Below are 13,312 nucleotides of genomic sequence, written 5' to 3'. Positions count from 1 at the left end.
ATGGCTGAGAACTATTATTATTATTCACATTTATTTATAAATATTTAACAATAACTAAAATGTCAAACATATTAAATTATTTATATTCCGTATATTTGTGAATATCATTAGCCGCTCTTTGTCTGGAAAATTTATTTTCTCTTCCCTGCCATTGGGGGACACTGCGAGACATTGGGGTATAGTAGTGGCTCAGGAGTTCTTGTCACTTTAACTGTTAAATCTTTGGACTCCTCCCCTGCTATGCCCCTCCTCTCCAGAGAGATCCTCAGTTTTTTGTAAGTGACTTAGAGTTCGGTCACTGGAGTATAGGCTCCTGCCTATACTCAGTTCGCATAGGTTATTCATGTTTTTATTTTTGTTAATCCTATATAGGTGCAGCGTGGGATCCTGTCAAAACCCAGCAGAGTGAGTAGGACTTAGCTCTGCTCAGCTCTGGATCCCAGCGCAGGTAAGTGAAGCCTAGCGCTCATTATCCAGCACCTCTGCCAGCATTGTTTTAAAATTATGGCCATTAGGTGAAGACACAGTGAAAGGGGCACAGGATAAGTCTCTATTGAGCTTATCCGGGGACTGTGAAATAGAGAAGGGGGAGCGTCGCTGCAACAGCCTATCCAACTTTCTGTTGGCCACACAGACCGAAACGCCCTTTGCGCAGCTTGTACTGCGGACGCTCAGAGGCGAGACAACTCGGCCCAGGAGGGAACCTCTGCAATGGTGGAACCGCCCTGGATGAGGTCTTTTTCTTCGGCTATGGAGAAAATGACGGCCGTGATGCTGCGGGCAATAGAGGTACGTGAGAACACTACCCCACTTACACTGGCAGGCAGCCAGACTGGCGAGAATGCTTCCACATCACAGGCAGGGTCTACCCACGGGGAAGATAGGCTAGTATCTATTTCCTAAAGGGGTAAGAGGGCCATTCCTGTTGCAGGTCTGGACATAGATCAGCTTTCTGATCGCTTCTCAGCCGAAGAAGGTGAGGTAGATATCGACCCAGAAAGGGAGGATATCTATGATTCTGACTCTGGGTCCACGAGCGTGGACAGTCTTATTTTGGGAATCAGACATGCCTTAGGGTTAGCTGATCCGGAGAACACAGCACCTAAGGGTATATCCTTATTTAAGAGACCTAAGGCACAGTTAGCAATTTTCCCACATTCTCCAGAAATGTTGGAGATTATTTCTGAAGCTTGGCACAAGCCAAATAAGCAGTTTATGATGCCGGGAAAGTTTAAGTCCCTTTATCCTCTGCCTCCTGAGGACACAGTAAAATGGGAGACTTTGCCTAGGGTGAACACACCGGTAGCCAGGTTAGCTTCATCTTCAGCTATCCTTGTCCAAGAGCGGATAACCCTTAAGGATTACACGGACAAGAAGTGTGATCTGGCTCTTCGCTCAGCTTATACCGCTATGGGAAGTTTGTTTAGGCCTAATATGGCCGTAGCATGGGCCAACAAGGCTGTGCAGTTATGGATGGAGGCTTTGATTAAGGGCCTTAGAGATAACACTCCGCGTACTGAGCTAGTAGATCTAGCAGAACAGGTACTAGAAACTTCGAAGTACGTAGTGAACGCTGCCATGGATGCAGTTTCGGTAAATGCCAAGGCCTCGGCTCTTATCGTAGCAGCTCGTCGTAACCTATGGTTACGGACGTGGTCAGTGGACGCAGACTCTAAAAGAGCTTTAGAGAATTTACCCTTTGATGGACTAACTCTATTCGGGGCAGAGCTTGAAAGGGTTATTCAGGAGACCACGGGAGGAAAGAGTACTGCTCTACCCACGGTTTCAAACAGACCCCGTCAGGGTAGATTTCGTTCCTTTCGGAGTTCTTCCCGAGGGGGAGGTGCCTTTAATAGAGGGCATCCCTCAGCGTCTAGATCATCGGCTACTAGAGGCAGAGGAGGTAGAGGTACAGCAAGGAGAGGTTCTGCTCATCCAGCAGACAAGCCCTCTGCGTGACTTAGTTCTTCAGGGGGAGCATCAGGTGGGGGCACGTCTTCTTCAATTAGGGATCAGTGGTGGAGGTCCACGACGGACCCCTGGGTTCGAGGAGTTGTGTCCCGGGGCTACGTCATAGATCTAGCCCACTCCCCTCCTCACAGGTTCTTCATCACTCCTCTCCCCTCTTGCCCCCTCAGACGTGTAGCACTTCAGGAAGCCATGCAAAAGCTCCTTACTGCTCAAGTAATAGTTCAGGTTCCTCCTCTAGAAAGGGGGCGGGGTTTTTACTCAAACCTCTTCCTGGTGCCAAAACCAGATGCATCCTTCAGGCCCATCCTGAATCTTCGGTCTCTAAACAAGCAGCTGAAGATTCAAAAATTTCGCATGGAATCCCTACGCTCTGTGATAGCAGGGATAGAAAAAGGGGAGTTTTTGGCATCATTAGACATCAAGGATGCCTACCTGCATGTACCAATCTGGCAAGGACACCAGAGGTTCCTTCGGTTTGCGGTAGGAAAGGCGCATTTTCAGTTCAGGGCACTCCCCTTTGGCCTAGCTACCGCTCCCAGGGTCTTTACCAAGATCATGGCAGTCATGGCCGGTCTATTGCGCCAGAAGGGCATAACAATTGTCCCTTACCTAGACGACCTTCTGTTGAAGGCACCGTCTGCGGTCCTTTTATCCCAACAGATTCAGACTGTTATGCAGTTTCTTCAGAGTCACGGTTGGGTGTTGAATTTACCCAAGTCATCGCTGGTGCCAACTCAGTAGATTCTCTTCTTGGGTCTGCTTTTCGATACTCAGTCTCTGAAAGTTTATCTTCCAGCGGAAAAAGTCTTAGCTTTGCAGACAAAGACCAGAGCCCATGCTGAGGAAGAGGAGTGTCTCGATACTCAGGTGCATGAAGCTCCTGGGGACAATGGTCTCGGTTTTCGAGGCAGTTCCTTTTGCTCAATTTCACTCCCGTCCACTTCAGGGAGAGATCCCGCAGAAGTGGTCAGGGTCTCAGACGAATTTGGACAAACAGATGGTTTGTCTGTCCACAGCCACAAGGCTATCCCTGGCCTGGTGGACGTCCCGATCCAACTTGGAGAGAGGCCAATCCTTACAGGTATGGTCTTGGACTCTAGTAACAACAGACGCCAGTCTGTTGGGATGGGAGGGAGTAACGGGAACTCTGAGGCTTCAGGGTCTCTGGTCCCTTCAGGAATCACGTCTTCCAATAAACATTCTAGAGCTCAGAGCAGTGTACCACACTCTAATAGGAGCACAGGATTTTCTAAGAGGAAAACCTCTTCAGATTCAGTCCGACAACGCCACCACGGTAGCGTACATAAATCATCAGGGGGGCACTCGCAGCACGGCTGCTATGCGAGAGGCCAGACGCATACTAGCGTGGGCAGAACATCAGGTCCCCAGGATTTCAGCCATTCACATTCCGGGGGTGAAGAATTGGGAAGCAGACTTCCTCAGCAGACACACCCTTCATCCCGGGGAATGGGCTCTAAACAGTCAGGTATTCTCCCTACTGGTGGAGCGTTGGGGCCGTCCGGAGATAGACCTGATGGCATCCAGTCTGAACCATCAGGTGCCGCGCTACGGCGTAAGAGCGCGAGACCCTAGCGGCAGAATTAGTAGATGCCATGTCAGCCCCTTGGCAGTACCGGATGGTGTACATTTTCCCGCCCATTCCAATGATTGCACGGGTGCTAAAGAAGGTGAAGAGGGAGAAAGTTCCCGCAATTTTCATAGCTCCATTCTGGCCACGCAGAGCGTGGTTCTCAGATCTGCTGTTATTAGCAGGAGCTCCTCCATTTCGGCTTCCCATGCAGGCAGATCTTCTGAGGCAGGGTCCATTCCTTTACCAAGGTTTGGATCAGCTGGCTTTGACGGCCTGGCTATTGAAACCCTAATACTTAAGGCTAAGGGTTTCTCTCAAGAGGTCATAAACACCATGATTAGGGCCAGAAAGCCTGTGTCATCTTCTATTTATTATAGAGTGTGGAAGACGTATATTGTGTGGTGTGAATCTAAAGGTTTTCATTCCTCAAGATTTAAGATTTCCCGGGTCCTGGATTTTCTTCAGGACGGGGTTCAGAAGGGTTTGCGGCTTAGTTCTCTCAAGGGGCAGATATCCGCCCTTTCTGTCTATTTTCAGAAAAAGATTGCTGAATATGCAGATATCAAGACATTCTTGCAGAGTGTGTTGCGTATACAACCTCCTTTTTGCCATCCTGTAGAGCCCTGGGACCTCAATTTGGTTCTTCGGGCTCTTTCTAAACATCCGTTTGAGCCTTTACAGTCTGTTGACTTACGGTATCTTACGTGGAAGACAGTGTTTTTGTTAGCCATAGCTTCAGCACGAAGAGTGTCTGAGCTTGGGACACTTCACTGTGACCCTCCTTTTCTTATTTTTCACGCAGACAGGGCAGTCCTTCGGACCAAGCCGTCTTTTGTCCCTGAAGTGGTTTCTAGATTCCACCTAAATCAGGAAATTGTTGTCCCGGCTTTTAAGGCAAAGAGGGACTCTTCAGAAGGGTCCAATGCGGTTCTTGGATGTGGTACGAGCTCTACGGATTTATGTAGCCCGTACAGCGCAGGTTAGAAAGACCAGAGATCTTTTAATTTTATATGACGCCAATAAAAGAGGCTGGCCTGCCTCAAAACAGTCAATTGCTCGTGGATTACGTCCACGATTCGTGAGGCTTACATTTCAGGTTCTCTAGCCGTTCCGCAAACTTTAAGGGCACATTCTACTAGGGCAGTGGGTGCCTCCTGGGCGGCTAGGCACGGCGCGTCAGCAGAACAGTTGTGTAGAGCGGCGACTTGGTCTTCCGTCCACACATTCACAAGATTTTATAGACTTCAGGGCTTTGCATCGGCTGATGCAAGCTTTGGTCGCAGGATTATGCGTGCAGCGGGTCCAGAGCATTCCCACCCTTGAGGAAGCTTTGGTATATCCCCAATGTCTCGCAGTGTCCCCCAATGGCAGGGAAGAGAAAATAAGATTTTTACTCACCGTAAAATCCATTTCTCTGACTCCATTGGGGGACACTGCGCACCCTCCCTTGCTCTGTATATAGTTCTGTGTGTGGAAATTTTGATTATGGTTCTTTATTATTAAGACCTGTCTAGGTTATGTTACCTCCTTAAGTTCACTCTTTGTTAGTCAAAACTGAGGATCTCTCTGGAGAGGAGGGGCATAGCAGGGGAGGAGTCCAAAGATTTAACAGTTAAAGTGACAAGAACTCCTGAGCCACTACTATACCCCAATGTCTCGCAGTGTCCCCCAATGGAGTCAGAGAAATGGATTTTACGGTGAGTAAAAATCTTATTTTCCTTTGGCCCAAAATTCCTCCAAATGAGCCTGTGTACATACATATGTTACAATGACTATAGGCACAGAGTGACAGCCTGGCTCCTACAATGGACAGTGCTGAAGTCTGGAGGAAGCTGGCATAGTCAATCAGTGTGATGCCGCTGACTTATGCGTTAAGGGGAATGTCAGGTTGGGTGCAGATTTTGTACACTATTACTATTTTCTGCCCTAAAATAGAGGTACAGTGTATATATTGTATATTTTAGTTCACAATTGTACTTTCTTTTATAATTCATATGTAGTAGATAACCACCACTAGAAGTCAGACCTTGTTTAAAAACTTTGAGTACAAGCTTTTCAAAAACTTCTGGTGCCAGTGATCTGCAACATTATTACATTTGGAGATTTGGTTTCCTCTTGGATGCATCATCAACTTGTTTTGTTAATTCATGTGTGACAAGCCTTTCTTAAGTGGGATATGCACCTGTAACAGAAAGTAGTTTAACTTAAATTCATCAAATTAATCTAAAATGAAAAATATTTACAATTGTTGTGGAAGTCTATTTCTGGGTCCTGTCATTTAATCTGCACAGTTGTCCATCTTCTATCTAATCTACTTTAAACAAGGTGTTTACAACCATCACCTTAGTGCATGTGATGGAGATCCCCCTGTTCTATATACAGGGGGATCTGTTACTGGGGGAGTGATATATTTTTAATAATTTTATTTTGGAAGCAAAATATGTTTCCTTTTTAAAGAAATGTTGCTTGTTTACATTTTTTTTTTTTTTTTTTTTAGACATGCACATATCAATTATACACAATGCTGATCATGAACTATATGTAAAATTATTACTGCCAATCACTTCAACATGCAAATTGAAAATATGAAGGAGAAAAATATATTTTGGAATAATAATAATGTCATAGCATAAAAGATTTGTGGCTGGCAATTAGTGTTCTTCAAGAGTTTACTGTATTTATTTGTATTTAATAAAGATTTGCATTTTTTTCTCCCCGAAGTAACCAATGTGATTGTTCATTCAATGTTCAAGGCAAACTAACCCAGGCAAAAATATGCAGTGCATTAAAATGAGAGCACAACACTAGTACTTCATCATGTAAATGACTAGAAAGTAGGTCAATGGCTGTTTCAATCTGAGATAAAGCCTCACATTTCCTTATTAAGAGCAATTCAGTGTACCACACACAGCAATGCTAGGGAAAAAGAATGCGTACAATCTGCTGTCTTTAGGAAAGTAATTTAAAGCTGAGTACTATGCTGCAGCAAAACATAATGATGTTCTTTCACCATAAGGCTTTTATCAGCTCTCACTTATCCTATTACTATAATGAATTCTTGCCCCCATAACCTTTTCTCACTGTCAAAACCTCACCAGATAGGTTTGTAGAGGTTAGTCAAATTGAAATTCAGCAATGTCACTTACACTCAATGGAGGCAGCCATTTTGTGGACTGAGTGCAGCTTATCAATTCAGTAGGATATGATAACATCACTGAGGCATGAGGCCCAAAGTGCTCAGTAATGTCACCTGTGAACTAATAGATTAAGTATTGGTTCAGCACAGAAAACAGCAGCCTTCACTGTTTGTATTTGATGTGTCCACTTTACTATTATAGCCTGTCCTTGCTGTATTATAATATTATAAAGTTCTCCAGGTGGCTGGAGAACTGCAGTTATGGGCTGACCATCTAACTGTATCAGAAGAGACAGTTTAACACCTTGTCTTGTGCCAGTGTCGATTACATTGAAGCAAGACATGGTCTGACCTGCAATGATGCCGTAGGTGCAACATGCAGGGAGCACTGCTGCGGCCACAGTGCCTATTTTATTTTTTTAACTATAAAAAAAATAAACTGGCTCCAAATTTCTGGCACTTTATCGTCTGGAAGGTGTTAGGAGTCAGTCAGAACACAATGCATCATGGATAAATCAATGTAGCCCATTCAGTGCCAGTGTTACTATGTCTATCTTCAAAATGCTAATGCATAAAAATGTTCTGGGACTTGGTGATTGGGACTGGCCCAGCAGAGGAGCAGGCCTTTCCACTCAGCTAGTAGAGGAACCACTGTTGAGCCAGCAGGATCAATTCAATAAATTGATGCCAAGTAATGATGGTATACCAATCTCTCCGGTAACCTGTCAACAGTATTATTCAAAATAGAGTTGGCCCAGGGGGTAGCAACGTACAGCTACTTTGGAGTACATAGGAGGAGCAGGGTTGTTGTTTTTTTTGCTATACACCGTGCATATGTGCCCCCACCTCTACTTCTCCGCTGGTGCACAGTGACCACATATACCTGTGATACCAAACCCTCCCTCCAAACTTATTGCTCTCTGTACTAGAGACAAGATGAAACAAAATTTGCTCCTTGTGAATTGTTTTATTTTGTGCAGACGTTGGTGTCTGCATGTCTGCTACATGGTGTTGAAGAGAAACCATTTGGTTGGTGGATAGTTAACATCAGTGAGAGAGGAACTTTCCTTACTGACATTCTCAAGACCAATGTCTATCTGGGTATACCGTACTACTGGGATGTGCTCATGAGGAAGGCTGTGCTTATGTCATTTTTACCAATCTTTGCAAGAGCTTAGTACAGGTAGAGCCACATTTACATTTTTCTTTCAGTAATGTTTTAAACACTGGAGATGTCATTTTCCTTTGGTGACATTGTCCTTTGTGTTGTCCTTCTGGGTTCTGATATAATTTGTAGCGTTACCATAAGGAAGGGATAGTTCATTTCTTTTACCATAATAAGTTGATCTGGAAATCGTGCATATACATTGCTCAATCATTGTTATTATAGTGTATTATATATAAAATGCAGACTTTTTAAAGGACAGTTTCACTGATCAGTCAAGCGTATAATCCTGGACCTAGGACACATTGAGGCAAAGTGACTTGTTAATGGATACAATGAATATACCTCTCCTCTTTCTCCCCCCTGCTTCCTCCGTTGTCCAGACTCATTACTGAGCCGCCCTCTTTCCCTTGTGTCTTTATCACCCCTCCCCTTCCCCATCTCCGTTTCCCCCTTTGTGTTTGCCTTTCTATTTACAATTTTGAATGTGTACCTCTGTCTCTCATAGTGTAGCTCTGCCCCCTCTCTTTGTGTGTATCCCTTTCTTTCCCTCTCTCTATAGGTGCACCTCTGTGTTCCCATCTAATCTTTGTTCCCCCTTTGTGTTTGTATGTCTTTGTCTCCACATTGCAGGTGTCTGTCCTTTCTCTATACCCATTTGTGTGTCTGTCTCCCTTAACCCCTCTTATCATATAATTTGCCCCTACCAACACTTTATCCCTGTGGCCCTTTCTTTTATATAACACAGCAAACCCCCACTATGGGCAATTCTAAATTGCCTTGTGGTTGTTTTCTTTATTCTTTATGTGAAGTTTTGGGTGTTTCTAGACATTTTACACTTCCTGATAGTGATTCAAATACAAAATAGTAGAAAATACATTTTAGGGTATAAAAAGTTGTTGCTGGCCTGTGTTCTGTCATGTTCTTGTTTTCCCTGCTGCCAATCACTGCTATGGTAACAGCTAGTTCCCCTGGGGATAAGGACATTCTTAGTACACCATTCTATCTCACACTTACAACACTGCAGTTAGCAGTGCTGATGAAACACTAAGCAAATTAATTTTTATGTCAGTGTAGGAATTGATGATTACAATACATAATAATTGGATAACTAATAACTGGAACCTAATAACTGGAACCCTTAAAGTCCGGTGATAGGTAAAAAAGTGGTATAACTTTGGTGTGTGGAATGAAACCGGGGCTCCAAAAATATAAAGCAATGGTCTGAATTGAACCCACGACCCCAGCACTGTTCCGCCGTGCCTCCCTACTGTTTAATCTTACAAAACAACAGAGTACATATTCAAAATGGTTGAAAAAGTTATGCTATATATGATAAATGTACGCAAACAGCATAAAGCAGAAACTGGGCTTAAAACACTCCTGACACATACAAATACATTTACAGGCACAACCAATATCCAGGAGGTATATTAATAATACTACAGCCTATCAATTGATTAGGAACTAGTAGTTCACATTGCAATTTGACCATTCAACCCAAACACTAAATGATCTGATATGCAAAAGTTTATAAATCATACCTTACTCAATCTGGACAGAAATATAATAACTTTTATCTAGATGGTGTTTACCACAACAATATGATTAGTATGGGAGTATGGACCCCTTTGGAATTACAAATTATTTGGGACATCTTCATGCACCCTGGTGGAATAAAATTTATTTGGACATGGTTCAAAAGCCTATTTGTATTGCAAGCTTCTGTGAAGAGATGAAGACATCAGATTGGTGAGTATTTGGGGTGTTTTTATTTTTTATAATATAATGTTATAAAGAGGGTGGTGTTTGTAATTTTTGGGGTTTTATTATTTTTATTTAAGAAATGTGGTTTGAATGAGGGTGTTATGGTTTATTTAACATTTATCTTTGTGGTACTACAGGTTGTAGCAAGCCATGGGTGTCAGGGCATGTTGGCACTTGTGGTTCTCCAAGTGCCAGCACGCCCTGGCTGCCATGGGTATGGCAGCCAGGGCGGGTGGGGCTGGTATGTCCAGACTGTTAATGGCAGCCCGGGCTGGGTTGGGCTTGTAGTTCCACAAACAATATGGTGTTTTATTTCACTTTCATACATTCTTGCGCCGTTATTACCCTACACCCACTGTCCCAGGGTTGTAGGAAGAGCCCTAGTACTTTCAGCACTGGGCTGGGTATTCCTAGAGAGGGGCCCGCACGTAGTTTTTGCGGACCCCATTCCCTTGGGAATCGAGCCTAATTCTAAACAACCTGGGGTTGGTTGTCATTATGGCAGGTGTTTCCCCTGCCACGTGTCCTTGCTATAATGCCACCCACCCGGCTGATTTGAATAGTGTTGGTTGCAAACAGCAGTAGGCAAGCAGCGCCCGGGTTCAGAGCCGCCTTCAGAAATCGTGGGGCCCAGTACAATGAAGCAGGGCCATCGATGAACCAGGGCCATCTTTCCGACTGGGCACGATGGACAGGTGTATAAACCTGTATAAAGAAAACCCTTACCTTTTGTGGTCACAATCCGGCTCCCTCCCTGGTCCCCATTTTCTGTGAAGGGGGTCGGACGTAGGCGATTGAAAAATATATATATATATATATATATATATATATATATATATATATATATATATATATATATATATATATAATGTAAAAATAAAAAATGGATTGTATGTGTATTTATATATAATTACTAGAAAATGACAGAGTTCCTACTATAATAAATCATATAGCACTGACACTTTCCTTCGGTCTGTATAATAAATGAAGACTATTGCAGTGAATACACCTTTAGTAGAGCTGAATTTTATATTCTGAGCATATGTTAAGCCTTAGCAATTACCATCCACTTTTCATAATTCCAGTACAGAGGAAAATGGAATCTCCCTTAAGCATTCTATTATATAACCTAAAGACGACGACTTCTTGCTCTCCTCAGTGAGCTGATTGCACAGTAACTGCCTGCAGTGGGAGAATGTATCATTTCCATATTAACAATGGGACTCATCATTTCACCAACTATCCTCCCTAATTCACTGCCCACCAAATTGTATCATTCACTGCCTCACTGCACACATTCACTGCCAGCTTCACCCATGCACAGGGAACTTTCATCACATCACTGCCCACCCTCATCCATTCATTGCCATTCTTCACCCCTTCACTGGCATCCCTTACCTCTACAATGACCGTCATTATTGTCCCCGTGAACCTTAATATGTTCACCTCTACAGTCAGACATGTCATCATTTCACCCATTTACTGTGTTACTTCATCTATTCAACACCAGCTCTTCCAATTGCATTTTCGATCCTCTCCTATTCACGGCACAAATGTCGACATATTACCTCTTATATCACCCTTTTACCCAAGAACCTTCTTTGGCAGATCAGTGCAGAAAAAATAGGGCACATTTTTGTGGGCATTCCTTGCTGTGCATAGGGGCCGTTTCCACTCCGCAAAAGGACTTAAATTTTGTACGAGCTCAAAACTGGGGTCTCGTCAGTCATATAGTCATAGGCCCAACACTTTCAACACTGCTGTACAATAGAGGAAGACTATTGTCATTCGGTTGAGTTGAATTCATATTCTGATCTTCCCCAGTACCATCCACTTTCCATAATTCCAGGTTAAGTTGACATTTTTTGCCTTCATGTTTCATTTACAAGGGCACTCTAAGCAATTTAATAAAGCGTTTTACAAGCAACTGTCTTATAATAAAGACAGTCCCCATGTCCCACACTGTCATTATTAATTTAAGCCTAAACTGAGACTAAACCAAGCTATATTCTAGGAGAACAATTATGCATTTCATTGTAAATCGGGTCATTATGGCCCCGATTCGCGACGATGTGAAACACAGGATTGCGATGAGGTCATGATGAAGAGAATCATGTCGCCACGACACAGCACTTGCCCCTTGAATTTCCCGGACAGGAGTCATAAAAATTAGACTTTTCAAGCCTTAATTTCTGCTAGTGGAACGCATGCGTTCCACTGCGGAAATTAAGACTTGAAGGTGCAGAGTTACGGCTCTGTCTGCTGTCCTCCAGTCCCGGCGTCTCTGCTGCTGTCTTCAGCCTGGCTGTCACTGTGACAGCCAGGCTGAAGACAGCAGCGAAGACGCCGGGACTGGAGAACAGCGGGCCCCCTGGTATGTGTGTGTGCCGCCGGGCCCCCTGGTGAGCCTGGGCCCGGTACATGGGTACCCCCTGATGGCGGCCCTGTCCGGGTTAATAGTCTTTAGAGAATGATGTGTTTGCTACTCTCGCATAGCTAGAATGGGGAAAAGAAAAGACAGGGATTTGTAGAGATTTTGAGAATGGCAATTTTCAAAGAAACACATCTATGCGATTTTACATCAAATCACAGTTTAATACATCTGCAAGTTTAAACTCCCCGAGAAAATCGCTGGCAGCTTGAAACATTTACCCCCTGGAGTTAGCGTCAGTTTCCTTCCCTCACCCACACTACCCTTCCCTTATACTAATTAACCTTTTCTATCACACACAGGCATATATCTAAGAGGCTCAAGCATACTAGACTCTAATGCAGGGGTCGGCAACCCCCGGCACACGTGGCAGACATGGCACGTGGACAAATTCTGCTTGGCAGGCCAAGCTCTACAGCTGCCTCCCTAAAACAGCTGAAGATGGTCGAAACAGAGCTGCTGTGCATGCGCAACAGCTCTGTTTCAATCATCTTCGGCTGTTTTCCGTGAAGCAGCTCCCGTGGAACAGAAGATCAGCATCTAAGATATGTATGACTGTGAGGGATAACATTAGCTAGGGGCATAACTGTGATGGATAACATTAGCTGGGGACTTAACTGTGAGGGATAACATTAGCTGGGGGCATAACTATGAAGGATAGCTATGAAGGAAAGCGCTACGGAATTTTATGGCGCTATATAAATAAATGTTGATGATGATGATGAAGGATAACATGAACTGGGGCACAACTATGAGGGATGACATGAACTGGGGGCACAACTATGAGGGATAATATGAACTGGGGACACAACTATGAGGGATAATATGACTGGGAGCACAAGTATGTGGCATATTATGAATTGAGGGCACAACTATGTGGTATAAAACTGGGGAGCACAGGTTTGAGGCATATTATGATCTGGGGCCCAACTGCGGCATTACACAGCCCAAAAGGCATCACCAGGTATTCAAAGTGGCCATCTCGGGTGTTGAAAGTGTTCTTCCATTCATCCCCTTCATGAATACGGATCAAATTGTAAGCCATTCAGAGATCTAACTGGGTAAAAATCTGCGTACCTTTTATGCGGTCAAAAAGTTTGATCACGAGGGGAATAGGATACCGATTCTTGACTGTGATGGAATTCAAGCCTCTATAATCAATACACGGACGTAGAGACCCGTCCTTCTTTTTTACAAAGAAGAATCCTGCACCTGCTGGTGAAGTAGAGGGGCGAATAAAGCAGCGCTGGA

The sequence above is a fragment of the Mixophyes fleayi genome, chromosome 1 (assembly GCF_038048845.1).
Source record: "Mixophyes fleayi isolate aMixFle1 chromosome 1, aMixFle1.hap1, whole genome shotgun sequence".
NCBI classification, from domain to species: domain Eukaryota; kingdom Metazoa; phylum Chordata; class Amphibia; order Anura; family Limnodynastidae; genus Mixophyes; species Mixophyes fleayi.
The sequence above is the reverse complement of the archived record's forward strand: the minus strand, read 5'-3'. Positions refer to the sequence as shown.